At 42.2% G+C, this 17,619-nt stretch overlaps 1 protein-coding gene across 1 annotated transcript in view; it reads right to left on the reverse strand.

The window, feature by feature from the left end:
- The window catches only part of EXTL3 (exostosin like glycosyltransferase 3), a 151,834-nt gene extending 137,577 nt beyond the window's left edge, over positions 1-14,257 (reverse strand). Inside the window, exon 1 of the mRNA XM_038573706.1 lies at positions 14,214-14,257. The gene's annotated coding sequence lies outside the window, so the exon portion shown is untranslated. The remainder of the gene's footprint in view (positions 1-14,213) is intronic.
- Positions 14,258-17,619: the final 3,362 nt, after the last annotated feature.

Genomic DNA, 17,619 nt, shown 5'->3' on the forward strand with positions numbered 1-17,619 from the left:
GAAACAAAGAGAGTAGCTGACCCCACTAATAGTTAGGGAAATAAAATTCCATCATCAGAGGCATATGCAGAACGTTGCATGAGGCCCCACAATAAGATTTAGAAGAAATGAAATATGTTGGGTTAGTTCTAGACCTTGAGAAGCAGGGCATCATAATCAAAAGATATGTTGCACATTTCATTTTAAATTAATGCTTGAAGAATATTTATGCACAATATCTGAATGAACCATCAAGGAGCTTTCTTTGGAATAGGTCCATTAACTGGAATATCATAATGCTTTGGTTAAGTGGCTCCATTTTTTGGTTTCCTTAAAGTTTAAAAAATTTTGTTAATAATTAAAATTTTAAATTAAATAATATTTAATTAACAATCCTAATATGTGTTTTCTCACCCATATCTCATTTTTTAAAGATTCTACATATTTCTTTGCAAGAGAGAGAGAGTGTGCACATGTGGCACGGAGGAAGGGGGGAAGTGCGGAAGGGGGAGAGGGAAAGGGAGAAGCAGACTCCCCGCTGATCAGGGAGCCCAATGTGGGGCTCCATCCCCAGACTCTGAAATCATGACCTGAGATGAAGGCAGACACTGCCAACTAAGCAACCCAGGCACCCCTTACCCATATCCAATTCTATTATAATTATTCTTAGTAAGTTATTTTTATTCAGTCTTTTCCATACCTCAACTAGGTTTTCACAGAAGCAATTCTCTTTTCAAGCTCCTATTTTGTAATGGACATCAGTCAGTAAGCCTCAGAGAGGCAATGGAGAACAGAGTTCACACAAGTTAAACAGAAGTCTGTTACTTCCTTTACACGAGTGTTCCACAGATCAAATCCAGATGGCATCTACTCAGTAATTACCCTTCTGAGGCAAAAGCAGTGAAGCAACTGAATCCAGTGTGTAACTTCTAGTTTTTTGTGGACAGTGCATTTGAAAGCCAATGGCACCCATGATCAACCCTACTTGGGAGAACAGGACTCCAGAAGACACTTGGGCCTCTACAGACCAGGGAGTAGTTTTCATCCTGAGATGAAAACAGTTGTTGGAATCTATGGAGATGTACAGGATCAGTAAGTACATTTAAAAATATAAAACATGTGAAGCTAGAAGCAGTAAGAGTTCTCTGAATTAATATAAAAATCATACTACACTAGTCTGTTAAAAGTGCTGATATCATGATACCATGGAAGAAGAAACCACTCTGGACTGAAAGTTATGAGCTCTGAGTTCTAGTCCAATTAGGTCTGGGGCTTGTACAAGTTCTAGTCCCTTTGAGCTATACCAAATGAAGTGAAATAGTGCCAGGTGATAACTAGGACTCTCTTCAGTTCTGAAACTCTACTATTCTTTAAGGAGGACCAAAAAGCACATTTTTTAAAAGGCAGTAGATATTGTATTCTAGATTTTCCAGTAGTTTACAGAATCAATCTAGATTCTAAAATCTAGAAGAAAACTGGAAAATCTCCTAGTACAACAATACCCCATTTTGTTTCACAATTCAAACAAATATTTATTGGGTGTCTTATTCTGATGCTGGGGATACTTCCCAAAACAAGGGAAATATCTCCCTTCAGGGACTTTATGGTCTGCTGAGGGATACGGATGATTTTACAATTACAATAGAGTATTATAATTGCTAAGATGGGGAAGTAGAATGTTCTAACAGGAAGAAATATGTACATACTACAGTATGGAAGGCTTTTCTAAGTACAGTTATACCTAATGTGAACTGAAAGTAAGCAGGGGTCATGAGGAGGGGCTCAAGAGGGACATGGTCCAGGAGGAGGAAGCACTATGTGAAAAGGTGCAGAGCTGGAGACAGGTGGCTAATCTGGCATCTGTGGCTGAACTGCCTGGAATAAGGGAGGAAGTGAAAAGTGAAGTAAGCAGGAGCCATACCACCCAAGTGCTTACAGAATCTAACAGGCAGCTTTGCCTTTAACTTCCTACCAAAGCAGGGGTCATCAAAGATTTATATAGGCAAGTGATAGGATCAGATTAACATTTCTAAAAGATTAGTCTGGTTGGTTTCCTGGGTGGCTCAGTTGGTTAGGTGTCCAACTCTTGATTTTGGCTCAGGTCATGATCTTAGTTGTGAGATCAAGCCCCGCATCCAGCTCTGCACTCAGCATGGAACCTGTTTAAGATTCTCTCTCTCTCTCTCAATATCTCTCTCTCTCTCTCTCTTCCTCTCCCCCTCACTCATCCTCTGTACATAAACAAACAAACAAACAAACAAATAAATAAATTCTTTTTTAAAAAAAAAGACGACCTTGGCTGTGATATGAAGAAAAAATCAAGAAAATCCCTGGGAGGCTGTTGCAGGAATCTTTAGACAAAAAGTGGTAATGACCTGAACTGAAATACCAGCAGCAGGGAGGGAGAGAGATTTAGAAGTTGGGATGGGACTTGGTGATTAAGCAGTGGGGGAAGAGGAGTCAAAAAATGATTCCTAGAATTCCAGATTAAGAAATTGGGTAGAAATTTTTCCATTGTTTGCTAAGAGGATTGGATATAAGCTGGGAGTTGCTGGCAGGCACTGTGCCATCACTTGCCTGAGAATGGAGCCAACACAGACGAAAACAACGCTAAGAGGCAGGAAGAATGAGGCTACTCCTTATGTCCTTATTTTACATTTCTGGACCAGCTATCCCAGCTCTACCACTGGACTTTACAGGCACATGAATCAATGTATTTTCCTTGACTATGGTTTTTGGTGGTGGTGGTAGTGGTGGTTTGGTTGGTAGATTGTTAAGTTTGAGTTGGGGTCCTACTTGCTTGGAATCAAAAAAACTTGGGAAGAGTGGAGACAGTGGGAGTACAGAGCCCAGGGTATAACTACCATTGAAGAGGTGACACAGGAAGAAGAGCCCAAGAAGAAAGCAAGAAGAAAAAGGAACCTGGAAAGTACAGCACCGAGAAGAGAGTTCTTCAAAAAGAAGCGTGTGGTCAGTAAAGTCAAATGCTGTTGAGAGATAAGACAAATGCATTGAGGTTAGCAACAAGACAGTAGTTTGTGGCCTTTGTGAGTACAGTTTCAGTGGAGTGACAAGGATACAAGACAGACTAAAGGGAACTAGATGCTGAGATAAGGAAGTAGAATAGAAACGATTCTAAATTTAAGATGCTGAGTTGTGAGGGGCACCTGGTGGCTCAGTTGGTTAAGCATCTACCTTCAGCTCAGGTGACGATCCCAGGATCCTGGGATCGAGCCCCAAGTCTAGCTCTCTGCTTGGTGAGGGGCCTGCTTCTCTCTCTCTCTCTGCCTGCTGCTCCACCTACATGTGCTCTCAATCTCTCTTCTCTGTCAAATAAATAAGTAAAATCTTTTTAAAAAATAAAAAGAAGGGCAGCCCCGGTGGCTCAGCAGTTTAGCACCACCTTCAGTCCAGGGTGTGATCCTGGAGACCCGGGATTGAGTCCCATGTCGGGTTCTCGGCATGGAGCCTGCTTCTTCTCCCTCTGCCTGTGTCTCTGCCTCTGTGTGTGTGTGTGTCTCTATGAATAAATTAATAAAATCTTAAAAAATAAAAAATAAAATAAATAAAAAGAAGTTGAGGTGTGAAGAGGAGGAGGTTTTCAGATGGATGAGATGGGGACATATATATACAGGCTAATGAGAAGGACTCAGCAATCCTTGAGAAAGGTCCCTGAGGGATGAGGGGAGAAGGTTCAGAGCACCAGCCCAGGCACAGATTTAAAAGTTGGCCCTAACCCAAGGGATGGATATCTCTTGAGTTGGGACTGTATAGAAAGAGCAGAGGATACACGCAGAATTAACCAGACTAGTTCGTGTGGCAGCAGGAACCTGAGGTGTTTCTACTGGACAGCCTCTATCTTCTCCATGAAGTAGCAGGCATGGTCCTTTGCAGAAACTTTGGTGGTGGGAGGTTTAAGGAGAATGAAAGGTGTTTGCAAACTTGCTGTGGAGAAAAGGAGAGAGACTAGGAAAATAAAAAAGAGCTGACATAGAGCTACAAGGGCTCACTTGATGAGAGAGACCATTCCGTGGTTTTACCTAAATCTGGTAGTCAAAGAAAGAATGGAATCTAAAAGAAAGTTTGCTTTCTGAGACATCTGATTTACATAAGAGACCTTTATAAAACAATCTCTTTTATAAATTTTTTTAAATGCTAGTACTGGAATACTCTTCATTACTAAATCTAAAAGAGGAACTGTTAAGCTTTGTGATATGACCCTCGGCCTTTCTGCATCATAAACTGCCAACATGATGAAGAGAAACCACAGGAAGTTATCACAAAATGGTGTGACAAGAGTGCAAAGTGGCCAATAAGATTCAGCAGGCTGGAATAGGAGAAGGAATCTGGGTTTACAAAACAAATCGAAACTCAAACTGTGCTTGCAAAATAAAGGTTTTGAGATCTTAGGGGCAGCCCAGTGAAGAGATCCAAGTTACCAGCAACAGTTCTCTTAAGAGCAGACACAACCCTTGGGTTGACCAAATGCCAAACACCAAAAGGCTACTGATAAGGTTGCCTTGCAGTGTCAACTCTTAAGTTTCAGATGAGAGTGATAAAAACTCACATGAGACATCTGCATTGAAAGATGGCCTCTCCCAGCCACTTAGCTATCTATCCAAGTTCTGTCCATATGCCACATTTTATCATTATCATATGCTGTGGGGACCATATTATCTCAACCCTTCCTGAAGTGTCTTCTCTGAATTACAATGTGATCTTGTGATAACTATCTGCAGGAAGCTATGATACTAATACTCTGAATAGTGTATTTTGCCTTTTAGGGTTGAGGGTATCTCCTAAGCAGAATTATTCAATATTCTTCACAAAGGAAAAACAAACAAAAACAGAAAACCAGGCAGGAACTTTGCCATCCTTGCCTCCTTGCCTGGGTTTTCATTTATCTGCCTCATTTCTTACCTATCTTTCCAGTTTCTTGAGCTAGAAAGTTCATTCCTCCTTTAGAGTACTCTGATTCTCCTTAGCCTTCACACACTGAGGTTAATGTCCCAGAAGTAAGTGATTACATCTTTTCTAACTTTGAAGAATTTGTAGCCTAAGTAAATACCGAGGGACTGGTGCTGTGATAGGAGGTAGAAGGCAAAAATGTGAGAGTGATCATTTCTTCAGCGTGAGCAGAAAGAGTCAGGAAGGCCTCATGAAGGAGGTGATATTTTAGCAGAGTCTTGAAGGATGAGGATTTCCCAAGGAAGGGAAGGTGAGGGGATCCCTGGGTAGCTCAGCAGTTTAGCACCTGCCTTAAGCCCAGGGCATGATCCTGTGGTTCCGGGATCAAGTCCCACACGGGCTCCCTGCATGGAGTCTGCTTCTCCCTCTGCCTATGTCTCTGCCTCTCTCTCTCTCTGTGTGTCTCTCATGAATAAATAAATAAAATCTTTTTAAAATAAAAATTAAAAAGTTATTTAAAAAAAAGGAAGGGAAGATGAGGGAGCATGGAAAACAGAACAGCATAGTATTAAAAAGCATGGCATGTAGAATAGGCTTACTTCTGGGGGCTGTAAGTTGCACAGCATGAATGGAGCACCGAGCTTAGGAAGAGGACAGAAAATGAGTTCAACAAGTGAGAAGGAACCAGACCAGACACTACAGAGCTTAAGAGTAGTTGAGACATTAAGAGCTTGGACTTTATGGGAGAAGATATTTGCAAATGACATATCAGATAAAGGGCTAGTTTCCAAGATCTATAAAGAACTTATTAAACTCAACAGCAAAGAAACAAACAATCCAATCATGAAATGGGCAAAAGACATGAACAGAAATCTCACAGAGGAAGACATAGACATGGCCAACATGCATATGAGAAAATGTTCTGCATCACTTGCCATCAGGGAAATACAAATCAAAACTACAATGAGATACCACCTCACACCAGTGAGAATGGGGAAAATTAACAAGGCAGGAAACAACAAATGTTGGAGAGGATGCGGAGAAAAGGGAACCCTCTTACACTGTTGGTGGGAATGTGAACTGGTGCAGCCACTCTGGAAAACTGTGTGGAGGTTCCTCAAACAGTTAAAAATATACCTGCCCTACGACCCAGCAATTGCACTGTTGGGGATTTACCCCAAAGATACAAATGCAATGAAACGCCGGGACACCTGCACCCCGATGTTTCTAGCAGCAATGGCCACGATAGCCAAACTGTGGAAGGAGCCTCGGTGTCCAACGAAAGATGAATGGATAAAGAAGATGTGGTTTATGTATACAATGGAATATTACTCAGCTATTAGAAATGACAAATACCCACCATTTGCTTCAACGTGGATGGAACTGGAGGGTATTATGCTGAGTGAAGTAAGTCAGTCGGAGAAGGACAAACATTATATGTTCTCATTCATTTGGGGAATATAAATAATAGTGAAAGGGAATATAAGGGAAGGGAGAAGAAATGTGTGGGAAATATCAGAAAGGGAGACAGAACGTAAAGACTGCTAACTCTGGGAAACGAACTAGGGGTGGTAGAAGGGGAGGAGGGCGGGGGGTGGGAGTGAATGGGTGACGGGCACTGGGTGTTATTCTGTATGTTAGTAAATTGAACACCAATAAAAAATAAATTAAAAAAAAAAAAGAAAAAAAAAAAAAGAGCTTGGACTTTATCCTAGTCCTAGTGTGAAACAGTATTTTTTCCCCTTCCCTTAAACTGGATAAGATTAGAATTTTTAAGAGAGAAGTTTTGTTGAACACAAAGAGAAAAGCAAACAAACACAAAAACACAAAGCAAACATACAAAGGCATAAAAAAGAACAGCTCACAGGTCCCAGATTCCAGCCCCAGATCAGCTTTGGTCATAAAGCTCATAGATCGATGGTCTATCCCAGGCTTTCTCTCCTCAACCCATCCAAGTTGGCACTGAAACAGCCTATTGCACCTTTTGTCCAGTAGCCCAAACACAAGGCCAAATGGAGTTTCATTCCTTCTAGATCCCATCTCTTACTATTCACTCTTGGGCAGCCTTGCTTACACTGAAATGGATTAAGTTTTTAATCTGTAACTGCCTTGGCACCTGGATCTGGGATCAGCAAACACTTTCTGTAAAAGGCAACTTAGTAAATATTTTAGATGTTGTCAGCCATACATATTTCCGTCACAACTACTCAACGCTGCTGTTGTATCATGAAGGCAGCCACAGACAATATGTAAACAAAAGGACATGGCTGTGTTCCAATAAAACCTTATTTACAAAAAAATAAAATGCCATAAATTTAAAAAAAAACTTTATTTACAGACCCTGAAATTTGTATTTTATATCATTTTAATATGTTATGAAATATTATTTTTCTGTTTTTTTTCAACCATTGAAACACATAAAAACCATTCTTAGCTCACTGGCTATACAAAAACAGATATGGGCATGATTTGGCCTGTGGATGAGTTTGCCAACCCCTTTTCCAGGAACTAATTCCCAAGGCAAAGATGGTCTCTTCCACTGTTATCTAATTTGTCTATTATTATAACTGATACTAATAATACTAATACTGACCATGTGTTGAGCACCTAGGTGCCAGGTAATATGTACCACAGAGAACTGCTTTGAAGAATAAACAAAATAATGCAGGTAAAGCACTTAACATAATGCTGCATCTGAGGTAAGCATCAATAATTGTTAACTGCTATTATTATTTTTGTTTATACATCTTATCTCTGATCACTAAAATGACTCATAAAAGGATGATACTAAAATCCAATGGAGGATCAGAAAAATTAAGTAATTTGTGAAAGTAAGTAGCAGAGCTAGGATTTGAACCTGATTTATCTGACTTCAAAGTCCATGCATGGTCTTTCTACTATATCACTTCCTGTTTAGTTTACGTAGAGTAAATTCACCAGCTGCTTGTTAATTGCTGGTCTACCCAAGAGCAGCAGGAATTATCATCCCTGGAGTCTGCCATTTTGTGTCAAGAGTAGCACAGGCTTATTCTATTCTTGCTTCAAAGCTTAAATGCCTGTTGGACCACTTAGCTCTTATTTCCTGCCAAGGGATAGTCTTCTCTATGACAGTAAAGATGACTAAGCTCAACGGACAGTTAAGCCTTTTCCTGCTCAGGTGTCCGATTCGGCCCATTTCCCCAGGTTCTTCTGGTGACTCATCCTTTGGTAACTTCCTGAAAGTGACTCTCCTGGGATCCTACTGCAGTAGCATTCTGACAGAAAAATACACTTTCAGTGACAACTCCAGGTAGTGTCTACGCAAAGCTAAGAGTGTTGTTGCAATAAAAACCATTCATCTGGGTGACGTTTTCAGAGTTGACCATAAAATGGTATTGGAGATATTGTCTACAGCTTCAAAATTATATTCAAGGGAGCCCATGTGATAAATCCTTCCTTGAATTTAGTTACAGAAAAAAAAAGTCTTCTCTATAGTTGAATCTGTATATTTTATCTTGCCAGAATAAGAATATGATATAACCCAACCTGTTTCCTTTTATGGCTTCCAAGAAGCATACAGCCAAACCCATGCCAAAGCATCTCATCCCAGGTACCTAGTAAAATCTATTTCTGCTTCACTGCTATGACCACTTTTATCTTTTACAGTTTCAAATCTACATAGAATATACTGTGTGTCTCCTCTATGTGAGGGACTGTGACTTTCCTAACGTCCCCTTCCTTCTTAAGTGGTTTCAAATCTTGCCCTTGTTTTACTAAACTACCCTAGTGCCTTATTGTTTAAGCCCTGTTTTACCTCATATCCTATACCTAAGGTCTTCTGAAAGCTGGCAAGTCCAAATATTGGATTTTTTTCCAAATATTATATTTCAAAGAAAAAAGTCTCTATTCACCTTTGTGCACACAGTTGTGAAGAGCCAACCGGGCTTTATCCTTACAGGTCACACGATTGGGGTGTAATACCATGAATATAACGCCCCATGAAGGGCTTTTCCATCTCGCGTGGTCTTCTGCATCTCTCTCTCTCTATCTCTGCTTGTTTCCATGTATCACTCTTTGTGTTTATCTTCTGGAGTTCCCACTGTAGATATCACTGATCCTCTATGCAGGCATTAAGAACTTTAGGCAGTTCCCACACTTGTCTGTGCCAATTACACGAGCAGGACTCCCATTCTGCTGCATTTGCAGCCCCTAGACACACGTCCCAATGAGAATCCTTTAGCCCTGTGTGATTTCCTCACCGGAATCATCACTCTCTTTGGCATCTGCCACCCTCCTGCTTCCCCTCATGTCACTTCCCCTCCAATTATATCTGTTCCCCTACTGACCTTTCTGTAAGTCAATGAAGGTTAATATAGAGTTTACATCCAAGGGCGACTGTCAGGACAGCATCTAGAATAAAGCTGGCAGACACTTGTTACCTGATGAAAAAACTGGAAACTGGAAAAGATATTTGACACAATGTAGGCCCTCAAGCATTTGATAATGAATGGTTGAATGAATGAATGAACTCTAACTCATCATACTTTCCCACCTTGCTACCTTGACAAAGCCTGCAACTGAACATCAGTTCTAAGCACCTGACTTTCTTCAGTAATTGTAATCCTATGAATTGACTGCAGCAAGACTGATCAAGATGGAAAGCTTGGTTTTTCTCTCTCTGCTTAAAAAGAAGGCCAGAGCACACCTTTGTCAGCTCAAAGAGGTTCCCCATCAGTCCCAGGCATGAATGTCTGGCAGAGGCCAGGTTTTTGCTTTGAATTCTCCCTTTGCCTGAACTTGCTCTGTCACCTTGGGCAAGTCACTTGATGACGCTGGGCCTCACTGTGCTCATATGTAAAAGTGGAGGTTGAACTAAATGGTGGGTGCCTCCGGAACCTTCTAACTTTACACTTCTGTGATCTGTCCTCTGGGAATCCAGCCAGCATTCTTTTCTTGGGCTGGGTTTTTCAACATGTCCGCTTTGATTTTTGACTTGTACTTCCTAGTCTTCTTATCACAAATTTATTAAGTTTCTGGAATGTGGTCATCTGACCATAACATGATGCTCAGTAGGACTTTTGTGTGTATGTGGTAAAATAAAATTGATCACTTTAGCCATTTTTAAGTGTATAGTTCAGCGTCATTAAGCACGTTCACATTGTTGGGCCACTTCACACCACTCATCCACAGAACTCTTTTCATCTTCCCAAACCAAAACTCTACCCATTAAACATTCTATTCTCCTCCTCCCCTGGCCTGCAACCACCAGCCTACTTTCTGTCTCTACCATATGTGGAATCATACAGTATTTGTTCTTTTGTGACTGGCTTATTTCACTTAGCATGATATCCTCAAGTCTCATCCATGTCAGAATTTCCTTCCTTCTTAAGGCTGAGTAACACATTTTGTTTAGCCATTTGTCCACTGACTTGTTCTACCTTTTGACTATTGTGAATAATGCTGCTATAAACACAGGCATCCAAACATTTTTTTGAGACTCTGCTTTCACTTCTTTTGGGTATACACAGAGAATTGGAATTGCTGGATCACATGGTAATTCTGTTTACTATTTTGAGGAACTGCCAGCTGTTTTGTTCAATGGGACTTTTAAATGCAGAGACAGAACCACTTAGGAAGCTGGGCATTGCAGGCTCATTGTCATGCTGACTCCAAGAGGGGTTTCAAGGATATAGATTTGCGTGGAAGGGTTGTCTTGCCTCATTCTTAAGAGGAGGAGGACCCACTTGCTATTCAGAATGAATCCCACACTAGACACTCGACCTGGAACTGCTTCTGACCCTGTCTCAGTATCAACTTCTGTAAAATGACCTAATGATACTTAATTTTCAGAGTTTTTATAAGGGTCGAGGATGATGTACTCAAAGCACTGAGGTAAGCACTTACAAAATGAAGATATTAATCTTACCCTACTGATTGCAAAGGGTTCTAAAACCCAAATGAAATAATATATGAGAAAGCCATTCTATAGATGCTAAGCCCTCATCGTTTTCTAATCACTTCTACAGCCACCTGCCTCCTGGCCTCTTCGGTCTAGCTTTCGCTCAGGCCTCAGAATGACTTTCTAAAGCACATATGATCCTGTTGTTCCCTTACTAAATATTTCAGTGGCTCCTCTCACCATTACTGGCCTTCTCTAATTTGACACCTACCTCTCTCTTCAGTCTTTCTTATTCCTAGTCTTTCCGGGCCTCTTATCTTGCACTTCATCCCCGTGATTTTGTTCATACTTGTCCCCTCTACCTGGAGAACTCTTTTTCCATTCCTGCCTAAAAGTCATCCTTTAATATGAATTTCAGGCATTGACTTTTCCAGAAGGCCTTCCTGACCCCATGAGACCAGAGTAGGAGCCCACAGCAGCAGAAGCAGGTATCACTATACCAAGAACACGCTTTCTTGTAATTATCTGTAGATTGATTTCCCAACTAAATCAGCTTCTTAAAGTCAGGGGTTATATTATTTGCATTTCCAGTGTTAGCACAGTGTTAGGATGTTTATTGAATAAATAAATATGTGAATATGAATAAATTAGGTGGTATTTTTATTATTATAAAGTTGGAATAGTTCACATATGATTAACTCTTGAGTTGATCAGAATAACTGTTTCTAATAGTCTCATATTACATGACTCTATTATTAGAACAATTCTAATAACATGCTATTTAATGAAGAGGAGGTTTTGTTGTTGCTGTTAATTAGCACCACAAGGGATAGAAGCCAAAGGAGATATATTCAAAGATACTGTCTCTATCCCTTTCTCTTTCCAAAAAAAAAAAATGTGTTTTTAAGTTGAGGTCCTCTGGTTTTCACAGTTCTTCTGAAAGATGCTTTTGCTTCTTTAATGGGTGAGAAATATCCTGCCCGTAATTGTATGCTCCTGAAGTACACAGCCCCCAAAAAGGGGGCTATGCCTATTTTTCACTAGGAGTGAACTAAAGCAGTGAGTCCAATCTTGCATTTAGTAGGTGCTTGATAAATGTTTGCTCAAGGAAGGAGTAAATTATGAGTCACTTGTTTGTGCTAACTGCTGTAAACTCCAGCCTGTGGCTAGAGGTCAATTTTTAAATTTATCTCCTTCAGAGGTAAGAACTGTTCCAGCTATGCTGTTTTTGAAAATAATAAGGACATTGGAAGATTGTAAAACCAATGGACTGTTTATGGTAACTTAAAATGCATATATTTACAGTTGATGTAGGAAACATGTGATCTGCTTATTTTTAGTGAGCCCATGAATTTGTATTTAAGTTTCTTTATATGGGTATCAGTATCTTTCCATATGACTCTCTTGAGGCTATGGGCTATGGGCTTACTGATGCTTATAATCTACTGTGCAAAGTTATCTTTAACACCTGCTTAAACTGCTCCTTTTAAGCTTCAAACAGTGCCCTCTAGTTCTTTTTTTTTTTTTTTTTTTTTTTTTTTTTTTTTTTTTTTTTTTTAGTGCCCTCTAGTTCTTATGTGTGTTGGTGACGATTAATGACTTAACTAGATTTTGGTTTTATCTTTTGGGTTTAGTGCTCCTAACTGAGGACCTCATGATGGGAAGCACTGATGTATATTAAGACAAATTTTCTCCTTGTTTTTAGTTTTTTAAAGATGTGTATCTTTTGGGCACCTGATGGCTCAGTGGTTGAGCATCTGTCTTCAGCTCAGGTTGTGATCCCCGGGTCCCAGGTCCTGATCTTAGGGTAGTTAAGATCAAGATCCCAAGCAACTTTATGCTCAGTACAGAGTCTGCTTGAGATTCTCTCTCTCCCTCTCCCTCTGCCCTGCAACCCTGCCTCTCATAAATAGATAAATAAATAAATAAATAAATAAATAAATAAATATTTTTTTCAAAGGTGATAATAGTTTGAAAGACTTTTCTTATTTTTGATTGTTATCTCCAATCAATAAGTGTGTCCGGCAAAAGAGAAATAAGTTCATTCATAGCATTTTACATTTGGAAAGAACAATAAAGAAAATTTAATCATCCAATGTTCTCAGAGGCAGAAATGTTGTAGAATCAAGTTTGTCTGATTTCCTACCTTCTGCCTTTTATGATGAGCTAATTTGGATCATGTTCACCTGAAGAATATACTGTTTAATTTTCCTCATTATAATCTTTATTATTAAACAATAAATAAAACTGCTCGCGGGCACCTGGGTGGCTCAGTTAAGGGTCTGCCTTCAGCTCAGGTCATGATCCTGGGGTCCCTGCTCAGGGTCTGCTTCTTCCTCTCCCTCTGCATGCTTTCTCTCTCTCTCTCTCTCTCTCTCTCTCTCATAAATAAATAAGTAAATAAATAAATAAATAAATCTTTAAAAAAGAAAAAAGAAACTGCTTGGATTTCACAATTAAAATCAATCAATTGACAATTATTGGAATGGGTATAACAGGGTGGGGGTTTTAAATATATATATACCTTTAAAAATATATTTTACATTGGGGATAGACATCAGAGGATGAAAGGGCTTTTCTGAGCCTCTAGATGTGGGCAAAAGGACTTCATTTTAGAACCGCAGCCTGGAGCTTTCAGGTTGGAATTATCCAGGGTTGGCATTATTACCAGGGTGAACATTATTACCAGGAAGTGAGGCTGAATGAATGGAGCCTTGCAGTGTGACCCAGAAACAGGCTGAGAAGGACAGACACCAACAAGCTCAAGCTTTCGCAGGTGCCCCCCTATTCCAGGGCATTCAATCTGCCAAACTTCGTTTTTTGGAAAGGTCAAATTGTAGGATCTCCATACTAGGGTCAGCCGTGCTGTGAGGGGGCTGTGGCAGTGGGGACTGCTGGGAAGCTGTGTCCTGAGAAGTCCTGGGGGACAGTTTAGAACTTGACACCTACTGCCTTAAGATCACAGGTTAGCCACGTCCCGATAGGCGACAGGGCGGCGCACCGGACAGACGCCGCTCACAGGTACCTGAAACCGCGGGGACTCAGGATCCCCATCCACACTGTGAAACAGACCCGGACCCCCGTCTACATCCTCCCGACTTCTCACACACGCACGTATCCGAAGAAACCCAGCCCACACCCACACAAGTGCTCCCACATTCATACCCCACCCGAAGTCTGCATCCACACACAAGGCAGAACGGATGAGCCAGGAGCTTGAAATTGCCCAGGCACGGACCCCCGAATCAGGCTCCCCAAAGCCCAGCAGCCTGGAGCGAGCCCAGAAAGGGACGCAGACAAAAGAGTTTTAAAGCACATCCCCGCGAGCCAACCTGGCTGCTCCATGCCTAAATTTTGGCAGTTTAAGTCTTCTCCAGTTTGAGCAAGAAGAGACTCCACACCTCCCCCACTCCAAAAAAAAAGGGATGGTCCTGAGGAGCCCCCCTACCTTGCTACAGCGCCAGGTGCACAGGTCTCCGAGGTGGGGAAGGGTGCGAGCCGAGCCCCGGCGGCGCCCGCGGGAGGGGCACAGCGGCCCGCGACAGCTGCGCTCCGGGCTTCTGGCCCCGCCCCCGGCTGAGGCCCCGCCCCCGGCTGAGGCCCCGCCCCCGGCTGAGGCCCCGCCCCCGGCCGGCGGCCCCGCGCCCCGCAGACCCTCTGGGCTCCAGCCGCCGCGGCCGCAGCTCGGTCACCTCCCAGCGCGGGGACTAGGGAGCCCGGTGCATTGTGGGAAGCCAGAGCCCGAAGCCGAGCGGACACTGACCCCTGGTGGGCGCAGTTCCAGAGGGAGCCCCGGGGCCGGCGGCGGCTGCAGCCCAGAGGAAGGCCCTGCACCCAGCGCCGCCCCCGCGAGCCGGGTCCGCTGCAGGTCTCCCTTACCTCCGTGAAACATCACAATTTAACCAGATGCTTCAAAAGTCCCCGAAGCCCCCCTCCCTTAGCAGTGACCTAACTGCAAACTAAAGGAACTTGGGAGACTAAGGAAAGCTTTTTTAAACTAGGGAAAATACTTTTTTAATTGTAAGACTGAATGACGTCAAGATTATGAAGAAATCTGCACTTAATTTTTATTTCTGGTAGAATCACAGATGGGCTCAATCTGTCTAGAGAATATGAGGGGAAAAATGTAACAGGAACTAGGAAACTGAAATCCAGGACTTTCTCTACTGAGCATGTATACCTCAAGGAAATAGTTCAAAAGAAGTAGAAAAAAAAAAGTGGCTTATACAAAAGTATTCATAGCGAAAAATTAGAAAATAACAAATGAATCATAGGTGAAAGGTACAAAAATAATATGTAGTTATTTAAATAATATGAATTGTATCATTATGTAGGATGATTTCTATCAAATAATGTTAAATGAAAAACATAGAACACAAGAAAGTACATGGCTGGGTGCCTGGGTGGTTCAGTTGATTAAGCGCCTAACTCTTGATCTCAGCTCAGGTCTTGATCAGCTGAGATTCTGAGTTAACATCCCACCTTGGGCTGCCTGCTGTGCTGGACACTACTTTAAAAAAAAAAAAAAAAGTAGGTGGGGGAACCACATGGCCAATGATTCCAACCATGTGAAAATGCATGTGTTCACAAATATAAAAAAACTTTGGAGGAATGTAAATTATTTCTAGAGTTTAATATAGACTTTAATGTCTTAAGATTCTTTTATTTGCTAAATTGTTGGGACTAGTTCTAATGTGGGATGGCACTGCAGTACTTCAGTTTCACCTCGCTGTAAGTCATAAAAAGAAGTTGTCTAAAAAGGAAAAAAATTCTCAGGGTGTAGTGAGCCATGATAATTTTACTTGTCTGCAAATCCTGGTGGGACACAAAAGGAAATAAATTTATTGTGGAAGGGAGCAGGGGAGGTTTTTTTCTCTGCTAGGACTGTTGTAACAAAGTACCAGAGACTGGGTGACTTAAACAGAAGTGTATTTTCTCACAGTTTTGGAAGCTGGAAGTCTGAGCTCAAAATGTCAGTGGGGTTGGTTCTTTCTGGAAGCTGTGAGGGAAACAAAATCTGTTCCGGGCCACTCTCTCGGTTCCTAAATGGCCATCCTCACATTCACATGGTGTTCTTCCTATATGTGTGCCTATGTTCAAATAAATATTCCCCTTTCATAAGAACACCAGTCATATTGGATTAAGGACCCACCTTACTCCAGTATGACCTCATTTTACCTAGTTATGTCCACAACAACCATATTTCCAAATATGGTCATGATCTGAGGTACTGATGATTAGGACTTTAATCTATTAATTTGGGAGAACAGAGAGAGGACACAATTCAACCCATCACAGGATTCCAATGTAATCTTATAAAACTGCACCCGCTGAATGACAAGCAATAGTATGATGTATAATGTATACAATCTCACGTGTATCGAAACCCTAAGAACTGAAAAATGTAGTGAAACCAAATTAATTGCAGCTTTCTTCCTTCTGTCCTGAAACACCATGCCGGCCTTTTTAGTTGAAACCAGGGATGTTAATGAGATAAAATAGCCTAGAGGCTCCATAAATAGTATATCTGGTGTATCCAGCCTCCTGCAGAAAGGGCTTGAAGATGTGTCCAAATGCCTGGGAAGAGGGCAGGACTCCTTGCATTTGAAGCTCAGGAACATGGACAGAAAGAATATGGGTTGAGAATTACAGGAAGCAGGAGCCCCATCACTGGAGGGCACACACAAATACCCTCCTGCTGCAGAATTCAGCTTTAGGGCAAGACACTGATGAGAGCCCTTGCAGCTTGGGGAGGATGCCCTACAAGGGTGGAATGTGTTATCTCTGAACCGAGCCAGTCTCTTCCAATTAACCTTAACACATAGGTGGCATGAGAAGCTCGAAATTTTCACTGAGCCCTGCCTCCTGCTTTCTGAGGTGATGAGGACCCAGAAGATCTCTGAGATAGATGAAGCGCTGCCCGATACTTCTGGATCTGTTTGTTTAAATTCTGAAAGAACCAGAAGCCCAGTCAGCAGTGTACTGATTTAAAAGGACAACTGGCTCTCCAGAAGGAAAAGCTCTGATGCGGGGTGTTTATGGATTTCTGCGGTGTAAATACTCCCACCACTGCCAATATCAAGCTACCAACATGAGGTCACAGAACGCAGAGTTGGAACTCCAGCACACCACCAACCCCAGGTAACTGGGTTAACAGAGTCTCAAGGCTGGGAGGCTGCTGGCATGGAGCCAGAGCTGGGAGCACCCCAGTAAAAGGTGAAGGGGCAGCTCTTGTGGGTTGGGAGCAGAGGCTCCAACAGGCCAGCTGTGCTAATGGCAAGCCATGGGCAGTGGGGTGACTCAATAAGAAGCAGGGTCCGCACACAGCCTCCAGGTCCTGCCCACTTGGGCAGGGGAAATGGGCAGGGAGATGGAACACAGCAGGCAAAAGGGGGGAAGTGCATCCTTTCCCAGCTGAGAGAGGCTCACCCAGTCTGGGTAGGAGAAGTAGGAACAGGCAGCTTCACGGCACAGGTGAGGCAATCAGAATTTTCTCAGACTGGAGGGAAACACCCCTCTTTTGCTTCTCTTATTAGGCCAATTTTCTGGTAGAAGCTTTCCAGGAAGAGAGATTTCGTTTAGTGCCTCCAGGACTCACACAGATAATTCTTGTCACCTGAGCTAAATCCCACATGGACTTCCTCCAGGTGTATTGACTTCCTCCCCATCAGAACAGAGTAAAGCTTGTGCGAAGGCAGGTAAGAAAACCAATACAGGGGATCCCTGGGTGGCGCAGCGGCTTGGCACCTGCCTTTGGCCCAGGGCACGATCCTGGAGACCTGGGATCGAATCCCACGTCGGGCTCCCGGTGCATGGAGCCTGCTTCTCCCTCTGCCTGTGTCTCTGCCTCTCTC

The sequence above is a fragment of the Canis lupus genome, chromosome 25, assembly GCF_011100685.1.
Source record: "Canis lupus familiaris isolate Mischka breed German Shepherd chromosome 25, alternate assembly UU_Cfam_GSD_1.0, whole genome shotgun sequence".
NCBI lineage: Eukaryota > Metazoa > Chordata > Mammalia > Carnivora > Canidae > Canis > Canis lupus.